The sequence below is a fragment of the Pleurodeles waltl genome, chromosome 11 (genome assembly GCF_031143425.1).
Source record: "Pleurodeles waltl isolate 20211129_DDA chromosome 11, aPleWal1.hap1.20221129, whole genome shotgun sequence".
NCBI classification, from domain to species: Eukaryota; Metazoa; Chordata; class Amphibia; order Caudata; family Salamandridae; genus Pleurodeles; species Pleurodeles waltl.
This window is the reverse complement of record NC_090450.1, coordinates 818,289,220-818,301,278: the sequence shown is the minus strand read 5'-3', so window position 1 is coordinate 818,301,278 and position 12,059 is coordinate 818,289,220.

Below are 12,059 nucleotides of genomic sequence, written 5' to 3'. Positions count from 1 at the left end.
AAAGTCCAACCTGACCCACAAGAAGTCCTGGCTAGTCAGGCAACTGTTAAGCCTGAGTGGGTGGCTCCTCAGCTAACAGAAGAAAGAGTGGAAGAAGGGTGTTTACTACAAGATGTGGTAACCCCCGACTCTAATACAGCAGACAGGCACCCTGAACCCAAAGGAGCCTGTAACTTAGCCCCTTCCCTTTTAGGTGAAGAGCTAAAGGTGTGGTTCTGGGCACTGACAGCTGTCAGTGGCCTCTGCTGGGTGTTAGCCTGTATGGCTGCACTATCCTTGGCATGGTGGTCTGACCCCATGCCAAATAGCAACTTAGGCCCCCTGACCCTGTTGGTCATGGTGGGGTTACTCCAGCTCTGGGTAAGCTAGGGATGACCCTGGCTAAAATAAGACTAGCAGAGGTGGATACCTCTAACCCCAAAATAGTGAGAATGGGTGGAGACATTAAAGACACAGACAAGAGGCAGTTCAGACTAGGTCCTATCACTGTGGAAGTGGGTCAGTTCCCCAGAGGGAATGACCTGAACAGGAGGATGTAAGGCAGAGTAGGCCCTGCAACGAACCAGCCTATTTCCTCTACTCTTCCTCGCCTGACAGACTAGGAAGACTCTCCCAGCTTTGGCTGAGTCTCCTGGCCTGTGGGCTGGGGGGGGGGGGGCTTGTGTATAGAAATGGCTCCCTGTTGCAGTTACCCCCCACTTTTTGCCTGATACTGATGCTGACTTGACTGAGAAGTGTGCTGGGACCCTGCTAACCAGGACCCAGCACCAGTGTTCTTTCACCTAAAATGTACCATTGTCTCCACAATTGGCACAACCCTGGCACCCAGGTAAGTCCCTTGTAACTGGTACCCCTGGTACCAAGGGCCCTGATGCCAGGGAAGGTCTCTAAGGGCTGCAGCATGACTTATGCCACCCTAGGGACCCCTCACTCAGCACAGACACACTGCTTGCCAGCTTGTGTGTGCTGGTGGGGAGAAAATGACTAAGTCGACATGGCACTCCCCTCAGGGTGCCATGCCAACCTCACACTGTCTGTGGCATAGGTAAGTCACCTCTCTAGCAGGCCTTACAGCCCTAAGGCAGGGTGCACTATACCACAGGTGAGGGCATATGTGCATGAGCACTATGCCCCTACAGTGTCTAAGCACAACCTTAGACATTGTAAGTGCAGGGTAGCCATAAGAGTGTATGGTCTGGGAGTCTGTCAAAAACGAACTCCACAGCTCCATAATGGCTACACTGAAAACTGGGAAGTTTGGTATCAAACTTCTCAGAATAATAAACCCACACTGATGCCAGTGTTGGATTTATTAAAAAATGCACACAGAGGGCATCTTAGAGATACCCCCTGTATTTTACCCAATTGTTCAGTGCAGGACTGACTGGTCTGTGCCAGCCTGCTGCTGAGAGACGAGTTTCTGACCTCATGCGGTGAGAGCCTTTGTGCTCTCTGAGGACAGAAACAAAGCCTGCTCTGGGTGGAGGTGCTTCACACCTCCCCCCTGCAGGAACTGTAACACCTAGCAGTGAGCTTCAAAGGCTCAAGCTTCGTGTTACAATGCCCCAGGGCACTCCAGCTAGTGGAGATGCCCGCCCCCTGGACACAGCCCCCACTTTTGGCACCAAGTCCAGGAGAGATAATGAGAAAAACAGGGAGGAGTCACTGGCCAGTCAGGACAGCCCCTAAGGTGTCCTGCGCTGAGGTGACTTTGACTTTTAGAAATCCTCCATCTTGTAGAAGGAGGATTCCCCCAATAGGATTAGGGATGTGCCCCCCTCCCCTCAGGGAGGGTGCACAAAGAGGGTGTACCCACCCTCAGGGCTAGTAGCCATTGGCTACTAACCCCCCAGACCTAAACACGCCCTTAAATTTAGTATTTAAGGGCTCCCCTGAACCTAAGAATTTAGATTCCTGAAACTACAAGAAGAAGAGGACTGCTGAGCTGAAAAACCCCTGCAGAAGAAGAACAGAAGACACCAACTGCTTTGGCCCCAGTCTTACCGGCCTGTCTCCTGCCTTCCAAAGAAACCTGCTCCAGCGACGCTTTCCCAAGGACCAGCGACCTCTGAATCCTCAGAGGACTGCCCTGCTTCAAGAAAGACAAGAAACTCCAGAGGACAGCGGCACTGCTCCAAAAGAACTGCAACTTTGTTTCAAAGGAGCAGATTTAAAGACCCCTGCAACTCCCCGCAAGAAGCGTGAGACTTGCAATACTGCACCCGGCGACCAAGACTGGACTGGACTGGTGAACCAACACCTCAGGGAGGACCCTACGGCGACTCCGAGACCGTGAGTAACCAAAGTTGTCCCCCCTGAGCCCCCACAGCGACGCCTGCAGAGGGAATCCCGAGGCTCCCCCTGACCGCGACTGCCTGAACTCTAATTTCCCGACGGCTGGAAAAGACCCTGCACCCGCAGCCCCCAGCACCTGAAGGATCGGAACTTCTGTGCAGGAGTGACCCCCAGAAGGCCCTCTCCCTTGCCCAGGTGGTGGCTACCCTGAGGAGCCCCCCCCTTGCCTGCCTGCACCGCTGAAGAGACCCCTTGGTCTCCCATTGAAACCTACAGAGAACCCGACGCTTGTTTGCACACTGCACCCGGCCGCCCCCGCGCTGCTGAGGGTGTACTTTTTGTGTGGACTTGTGTGTCCCCCGGTGCCCTACAAAACCCCCCTGGTCTGCCCTCCGAAGACGCGGGTACTTACCTGCTGGCAGACTGGAACCGGGGCACCCCCTTCTCTCCATTGAAGCCTATGTGTTTTGGGCACCTCTTTGACCTCTGCACCTGACCGGCCCTGAGCTGCTGGTGTGGTGACTTTGGGGTTGCTCTAAACCCCCAACGGTGGGCTACCTTGGACCCAAAACTGAGACCTGTAAGTGATTTACTTACCTGCTAAAAATAACAATACTTACCTCCCCCAGGAACTGTGAAAATTGCACTGTGTCCACTTTTAAAACAGCTATTGGTGTTTTATGTGAAAAGTATAAATGCTACTGTAATTATTCAAAGTTCCTAAAGTACTTACCTGCAATACCTTTCAAATGAGATATTACATGTAGAATTTGAACCTGTGGTTCTTAAAATAAACTAAGAAAATATATTTTTCTATAACAAAACCTATTGGCTGGATTTGTCTCTGAGTGTGTGTTCCTCATTTATTGCCTGTATGTATGTACAACAAATGCTTAACACCACTCCTTTGATAAGCCTACTGCTCGACCACACTACCACAAAATTGAGCATTAGTATTATCTCTTTTTGCCACTATCTTACCTCTAAGGGGAACCCTTGGACTCTGTGCATGCTATTCCTTACTTTGAAATAGCATATACAGAGCCAACTTCCTATAGGGGCAGATCGGCTTATTTTTGGAAGGCCCATCTGCCCCCAAGGGGGGCAGAAAGCCCACCAGAGACCAGGGAAGATTTTTTTCCAAAATAAGAGGGTGGGGGTATGGCCATATCCCCACCGCAAATAAATGCGGCCGAAGTTGTTCTGCCCACCAGTGGGAAGATGGGGCAATTACCCCCGATCTACACCCCGGGGGGCAGGAAGTCTACTAAATGCCAGGGAATTTAAAAAAAAAAAAAAAAAAATAGTGGGGTGGTGGCTACCAACCAGTATGGGCATGGTTATGCCCGCACCCCAACTGAAGGGGATAACAGTCTTTCAGCTCCCCCCCGCACACTAAAACATCTTATCCCACGGCAAGCAAGTGGACATTTGATTATTTGGGGTTTTGGTTTTACATTTGGGCCATGAGAGCTTGGTTAACTCTCAAAATCATCCCACTTGGAATGGTGAGGGCTGCACTTTTTGGACTTTGGGACGCTGCCATGTAGAAAAATCCACAAGACCTAGACACATCAGAAAACTAAACATCTAGGTGAGTCCAGGGTGGTGTGCTTCACATGCACCCGCACCATTTTCTTACCCACAATGCCCTGAAAACCTCCAACATTGCTGGAAATCACACATTTTCCCTACATTTTTTAGATGGAACCTACTGGAATCTGCAGGAATCCACAAAATTCCTACCACCCAGTATTGTCTTATCTATATCAATATAAATTCTGCCCCACTTGTCAGCCTAAAAATGTTTTTTTTCCAAACTGCCCTTTTGGACCAGCTTTGGTTCCCCCTCAATTTTGACATGTTTTTGGCTCTTCCCTGTCACAGGCACTTGGCCCACCTACACAAGTGAGGTATAATTTTTACCGGGAGACTGAGGGGAACGTTGAGTGGTAGGAAATTTGTCCCTGTGCGGTAATCCCACACAGAAATGTGGGAAAAATGTGATTTTTTTTTTTTAGCTACATTTGAGGTTTGCTGAGGATTGTGGGTAAGAAAACACCGGGGTATCCACGCAAGTCACACCTCCCTGGCCTCCCTCGAGTGTCTAGTTTTCAGAAATGTCTGGGTTTGGTAGGTTTCCCTGTATGGCTGCTGAGCCCAGGACCAAAAACACAGGTGCCCCCCCCCGCAAAAACAGGTAGTTTTGTATTTGATAGTTTTGGTGTGTCCAGATAGTGTTTTGGGGGCATTTCCTTTCACGGGCATTGGGCCTACCCACACAAGTGAGGTACCATTCTTATCGGAAGACTTGGGGGAACACTGGTTGGAAGGCAATTTGTGGATTCTGGGTAACAGAACCTGGTGAGAGCCCCACAAGTCACCCCATCTTGGATTTCTCTAGTTTTCAAAAATGCGCAGGTTTGGTAGGTTTCCCTAGGTGCCGGCTGAGCTAGGGGCCAAAATCCACAGGTAGGCACTTTGCAAAAAACACCTGTTTTCTGTAGAAAAATGTGATGTGTCCACGTTGTGTTTTGGAGCATTTCCTGTTGCGGGCACTATGCCTACCCACACAAGTGAGGTACCATTTTTATCGGGAGACTTAGGGGAACATAGAATAGCAAAACAAGTGTTATTGCCCCTTGTCTGTCTTATATTTGGAAGGAAAAAATGTAGAGAAAGTGTGTAAAAAAGACATCTATTTGAGAAGTGCCCTGTAATTCACATGCTAGGATGGGTACCCCAGAATTCAGAGATGTGCAAATAACCACTGCTCCTCAACACCTTATCTTGTGCCTATTTTGGAAATACAAAGGTTTTCTTGATACCTATTTTTGACTCTTTATATTTCAGCAAATGAATTGCTGTATACCAGGTATAGAATGAAAACCCACTGCAAGGTGCAGCTCATGTATTGGCTCTGGGTACCTAGGGTTCTTGATGAACCTAAAAGCCCTATATATCCCCGCAACCAGAAGAGTCCAGCGGACGTAACAGTATATTGCTTTAAAAAATGTGACACTGCAGAAAAAAGAAACATAGAGAAAAACAGCTGGTTTTTTTTTCACCTCAATTTCAATATTTTTTTATTTTCAGTTGTTATTTTCTGCAGGAAACCCTTGTAGGATCTACACACATTACCCATTGCTGAATTCAGAATTTTGTCTACTTTTCCGAAATGTTTAGGTTTCTGGGATCCAGCATTGGTTTCACACCCATTTCTGTCACTGACTGGAAGGAGGCTGAAAGCACAAAAAAATCGTAAAAATGGGGTATGTCCCAGTAAAATGCCAAAATTGTGTTGAAAAATTGGTTTTCTGATTCAAGTCTGCCTGTTCCTGAAAGTTGGGAAGCTGGTGATTTTGGCACCGCAAACCCTTTGTTGATGCCATTTTCAGGGGAAAAAACACAAGCCGCCTTCTGCAGCCCTTTTTTGCCATTTTGTTTTAAAAAAACGAAATGTTCATTGTATTTTGGCTAATTTCTTGGCCTCCTTCAGGGGAACCCACAAAGTCTGGGTACCTCTAGAATCCCTAGGATGTTGGGAAAAAAAGGACGCAAATTTGGCGTGGCTATCTTATGTGGACAAAAAGATATGAGGGCCTAAGCAAGAACTATTCCAAATAGGCAAAAAAAGGCCTGGCAGCGAAGGGGTTAATTGGCACACCTTTGAGCCCAAGGATCTGCATGGGCCTCCTGTCGGGCTTCCTCTGATGTATCTGCCCCCAGCACCATCTGTGTCCCTCAAACCTGCATCAGGTTCAGCTCCAACTCCTGTACCGACTTTGATTCCAGATCCATCCTCAGCACCGGTCCCCTTCAAATTGATGTTAGTGCCAAAGGAGGACCTTCTGTGATATGTGACTCCAAGCAGTAATTGCCACAACCTCAACAGAGGCTGCACCTGGCTTCCAGCGGGGGTGGCGCCAACCAGCAATCCTTCTGATTCTTTGCACTTACCACGTGGTAGGGTCCAACCTTTATATAATCTTTTCACCATTGACTCATGTTGATAATTTTTAATGAAGGGGATGATTTTATTCCACAATTCGATGAGGAAAGCTGCTATGAAGAACTAAGACCAAACCTTCCAATCTCTTCTTCTACCTGCCTGGCTCACTGAGCGAGGAAATGGCCAGTATGCTGCTACTCTACTGGATCTCTCTAATAAACTCCTCACTGAAACAAGGTGTTTGCCACAACAGTCTGAAAATCGGCCAGGTGTTATTTTACCATGAAAAAGCCCAAAGCCGACACCAATACCTTGAACAACTTCCTCTAATTTCAACACTTCTTTTTTTTTTTTAATGAAGTGATTAGAAAGCTGTGTAGCATCACAGCTATCGCTCTACATCCTGTCCCTGTCACGGTTTTCACTGGGCTTACCGTCGAGGTTGATGAGGGTTGGGGAACGACCCCGATTCCGGCAGGTTCTGCTCTGGCCGAGATAGGGGTGACCCCTTCCAGTAGCCACGGTGCTGTTTGACAATAGCAAGCAACTACAGTCCGTGCCCTCCAGAAGGAGTCCCAGAGGAAAGACCCCAAAAGGGTAAAAAACCTCCAACAGGAACTCCCTGAAACAGAAGGAGGACACAAGAGCGTTAGAACTGAAGATCCGAGAGTACAGGAAACACTGGAGACGAAGACAGATCAGGAAATACTGGATCCACAAGAGGAAACCAGCCGGAGCGTGACTATTAGCAAAGGAGTGTTGCAACGCAATGAGTAAGCAGCTGAATTCCCCTTATATACCCCTATACAGGAAGTAGGAAACAGGAAGTAGAAACACCACCATCTTGGACTGGGGAAAAGAGTATAACAGTGAATAAAGAACATGCGTCCAAACAGAGAGAAACAATGCATGCTGGGAAGAGAGGAAGTGGGCAGCATGCTGGGAAAGGGAAAAGGCATGCATAAAAACACCACCATGTGCAAGTATTCAGCTTTTGCCTGTTAATACTGGTAAGTGGTGAAGCAGAAGGTTATATAAATTGTCTGAATGTAAAGCGCACTAAATGCGCTATGCGTGGCAGGTCTCAACCCCTGCCGCGTCTGCCCTTGCGGCAGAAACGAAAGAAGGGGGCGCGGCGAGTGCCGCGACCCCTGGCCAGGCTCGCGGCTTCTCCCGCGGCCTGTCTGCAAGCCGCGGCTTCCCCTGCGGCTTGCATGCAGGCCACGGTGTTCATCAAATGCCGTGCCGCCGCGGCCGCAGGCACAGGCCGCCGCGGCCAGCGTGACAGTAGGTCTCCCCCCCCCCCCCGAGGCCCCAGGTTTGTGAGGGAAGAGCCGAAAAAAGCGACGGACCAAAAGAGGGGCATGAACTGAAGGGGCATCTTCCCAGGAACACTCACTCATAGGGTAGCCTTTCCAATGGATAAGATATTGGAGGCGTCCATGGAAAAACCGAGAGTCACAGATTTCCTGGACCTCGTACTCGGGCACATTATCAATCAACAGAGGGGGAGGACAGGAGAATTGTCTGTGAAAAGGATCAGGAAGGTAAGGTTTAAGTTGAGAAACATGGAATACAGGGTGTATCTTCCAAGTCCGGGGCAGGCGAAGACGCACAGACACTGGGTTAATCTTTTTGAGAATCAGGAAGGGACCATAAAAACGGGGTTTGAATTTGTTCTGAGTAAGTCGGAGAGGTAGGAATCTAGAGGAGAGCCAAACTTTATCATGGACTTGATAGTGAGGAGCCGCACAACGTCTCTTATCAGCTATCTTTTTCATGCGAGACTTAGTGTGCCACAAGGTTGGAATGGATAACACGTTGGACACCGCGTAGCTGTCGAACATAGGAGGAGATGGCAGGAAGATTGGAAGTATCTTTCAGGGGAGTTGGAAAGGCCTTAGGATGGAAACCATAGGAGCCATAGAAAGGGGAGACCTTCGAGGCGCTGTGTATTGAGTTGTTGTAGGAGAATTCTGCAAGCGGTAAATAGGTAGCCCAATTACTCTGCGTAGCATTGCAGAAGCTACGTAAATATTGTTCGAGGCCTTGATTGAGTCGTTCCGTCTGTCCGTTAGTTTGAGGATGGAACCCTGATGATAAGGCCACTTCGATTCCCAAGGTCTCACAGAATTGTTTCCAGAATCGGGAGATATATTGAGGACCCCTATCCTATATAATGACCTGAGGTAATCCATGAAGTCGAAAGATTTCTTGTGTAAAGATTTGACCTAATTCTTTTGCCGTTGGTAACTTTCTTAAGGCCGTGAAGTGAGCTATCTTGGTGAAGGAGTCCACGGTTACCATTATTACGTGATTTCCCATTGAAGAGGGTAATGAGCACATGAAATCTGTGGAGATAGTGTGCCATGGACCTGGGGGAACTGCTAGTGGGAGAAGTAATCCTACTGGTTTAGTACGAGGTGTCTTGGCTTGAGCACATATAGGACAGGATGATACATTTTCTTCAGTATCTGTCTTGAGAGTTGGCCACCAGAAGAGCGAAGCAGAAGTTCTTGGGTAGCTTTCATTCCTCGGGTAGCTTTCATTCCTCGATGACCTGCGATGGGGGAATCATGGCACATACGTAAGGCTTCAGTCTGTACTAGTTTAGTGGGTAAGAACAGGGCCTTATCATGATAATAATACCCTTGATCTATATGAAGTTGCGGACGCAACTTATTCAGCTCTGTATCTTCTAGACGGGCATATCCGGACTTGACTTGGTCTAAAAAAGTCTGTACTAACCCAATGATCTTGTTATTGTCAAATAGGTTCTGTACAGGAGAATCGCTGCACTCAGGGTAACGACGGGACAAGGCATCCGCCAGGATGTTCTGAGAACCAGGGATGTATGTGATACAGAAGTCATATTGGCTGAAAAAGAAAGCCCATCGAGCCTGACGGCTATTCTGACACTGAAAGTTTCTTAAGCACTGTAGATTTCTGTGGTCTGTCCGGGTTTCAAAGGGTTCTTTCGAGCCCATCAGGAAGTGTCTCCATTCTGTGCATGCGGTCTTCAAGGCGAGTAATTCACGTTCTAGCACGGAATAGTTCCGTTCTGAGTCGGATAGAATGTGGGACAGGTAGAATACCGGGTGCTCTAAATCATCATCATCGTCTTGTCTTTGCAGTAAAGCAGCCCCAATGGCTCTTTCGGATGCGTCTGCGACAACAATGAATTGTTTGCCGGTGTCTGGGTGTCGTAGAATGGGGGCTCGAACAAAGGCTTTCTTTAAGTCTTGAAAGGCTAACTCTGCGTCTTGTGTCCAACAAAAGCCCTTCTTTAGATGATCTTTTTTAAGGGTTTGAGTAATGTAGCTGGTTCTCTGGGCAAAGTCTGCTATAAATTGTTGATAGAAATTGGCTAATCCTGAAAAACACTGAGTCTCCTTGATGGAAGAAGACGATGGCCAATTCAATATAGCTTGCACCTTGTCTGAATCCATGGCGACTCCAGTTTGGTTAATGCAATATCCCAAGTATTTTACTTCCGTCTGATCAAACTCGCACTTTTCAGGTTTGCAGAATAAATGGTGTTGTCGGAATCTCTCCAGAACTTGGTGAACATGCTTAGAGTGTTCCTCTGGGTGAACAGAAAAGATTAAAATGTTGTCGACATACACCACCACTGTTTGTTGCAGAAGATCAGAAAAGATAGAATCCATGAACCTTTGAAAAATGGAAAGGGCATTGGTGAGTCCGAATGGCATTACTTGATATTCGTAGTGACCAAAAGGTGTTCTAAAAGCGATCTTCCACTCATCACCTTTTTTAATTCTTAAAAGATGGTAGGCTCCTCTGAGATCCAGCTTGGTGAATCTCTTTGCCCCTCTGACTGCTTCCAGGATGTCCTTAATGAGGGGTAACGGGTAGCGATCCTTAATAGTGATCTTGTTTAATCCTATGAAATCAATACAGGGACGCAAATCTTTAGTCTTCTTAGGCACAAAGAAGAGAGGAGCCCCTGCAGGTGAAGAGGAGGGAGCAATCAACCCGCTCTGTAGGTTCTCATCAAGGTATTCTTTAAGAATCTGCTTCTCAGGTTCTGTGAGAGAGTACATTTGCCCGAAAGGAACCACTGTATCTGGTTCTAAAGGAATGGCGCAATCGTATTCTCTATGGGGTGGCAGTTCAGGTTTTTCTGGCTTCTGGAATACATCGGCATATTCCTGATAATGCCTGGGAACTCCCTGTAGGACGTTAATAGAGCATCCCACCTTAGGGGGTGCTGCTAAGAGACCTTTTGGGGACCAATAATCCCCTGCTAGGTAGCAGTGGTATTGGCAAAAGTGAGAGGATAAAGAAATAGTTCTAGTTTCCCAGTTGATGTAAGGGTTGTGCCGTGTGAGCCATGGAATTCCCAGGATCATGACGTGGTGTGGTGATGAAATTAAATCAAACAAAAGATTTTCTTGGTGTTTCCCAAACTGTAGACAGAAAGTAGGGGTGGTATATTGTACGGGTCCTGAGGCCAAGAGTGATCCATCCACCGTGTGTACTTGTTCTGGTACTTCCTTAGGTATTTGTGCTATCTCGTTCTTTGGCCCATGCTTCATCTAAATAGATGCCACTGGCTCCGCAGTCCAATAAAGCCAGGGTTCTTTCTTCACGGCCATCAGTTAAGTGAAGGATAACTGGTAAAAGAAAAAGAGCAGTTCCTTCCTCCCTGGAAGAACAAATGGAAGGTATTTCACGATATCCCGTCCTCACCCTTCTCACTGAGGATGGGAGTTGGCGTTTCCCAAAGGCTTGGTTGGACGAATGGAGCAGGTGCGAATTAGGTGACCAGCTGCACCACAATATAGACAAAGTCCCTTCCTTCATCTGTGTTCTCTTTCACTAACTGATAAAGGTCCTCGAGCCATATCATTCTGCATTGGCTCTTCCTCGGTAGCCCCCTTAGGTTCAGAACGGACTTCTTCGGTACGATGAGGGAAGGTGCGAGACGTCACTGAATGTGATGGCAAACGACTCTTCTTTTTCTCCATTCTTCGTTCATTCAACCGATATTCTATCGTCAGAGTCTGATCCATCAAGCCTTTAAGGTTTTCTATTCTAGCAGAGTGCACCAGTTTGTCCTTAATGTCCTCTCTGAGACCTCTGCGGAACAGTGTCACCAAGGTACGTTCCACCCAGGATGTTTCGGCTGCTAATTGTCTGAAACGGGTGATGTATTGTAATACATCTTGATTTCCTTGTTGGATATCGCAAAGAGCTTCTTCTGCTGAAGACTCAAGTCCAGGGCGTTCAAACATCTGTTTAAACGTAGTGACAAAGGTGGAATAATTAGACAGACAGGGGTCATTTTGTGTCACTAAAGAAGTGGCCCAAGCCAAGGCTGGCCCGATAAGGCGCTAATCAAATACCCCACTTTGGTCTTGTCTTGCACAAATTGCGAGGGGCGAAAGGTAAAATAAACCATCAAGGCATCCAGGAATTCTCTCAATTTGTTAGGATCCCCGGAGAAACGAGGTGTTTTGGCGGATACTGAGGGGACATCAGTGGTCCTGGATGCAAAGGCTTGTCGATAGACGGTATTTTCAGTACGTAGCTGTTGGAGTTCTTGAGCCTGTTGTTGTATAGTCATGAGCAGGGTCTGGCTGGTGGGTTCCGTATTTGCCACTGGATTATCCATGGTTCCGGACTGCAACTGGATTTTTAGGCGTTGCAATCTGTCACGGTTTTCACTGGGCTTACCGTCGAGGTTGATGAGGGTTGGGGAACGACCCCGATTCCGGCAGGTTCTGCTCTGGCCGAGGTAGGGGCGACCCCTTCCGGTAGCCACGGTGCTGTTTGACAATAACAAGCC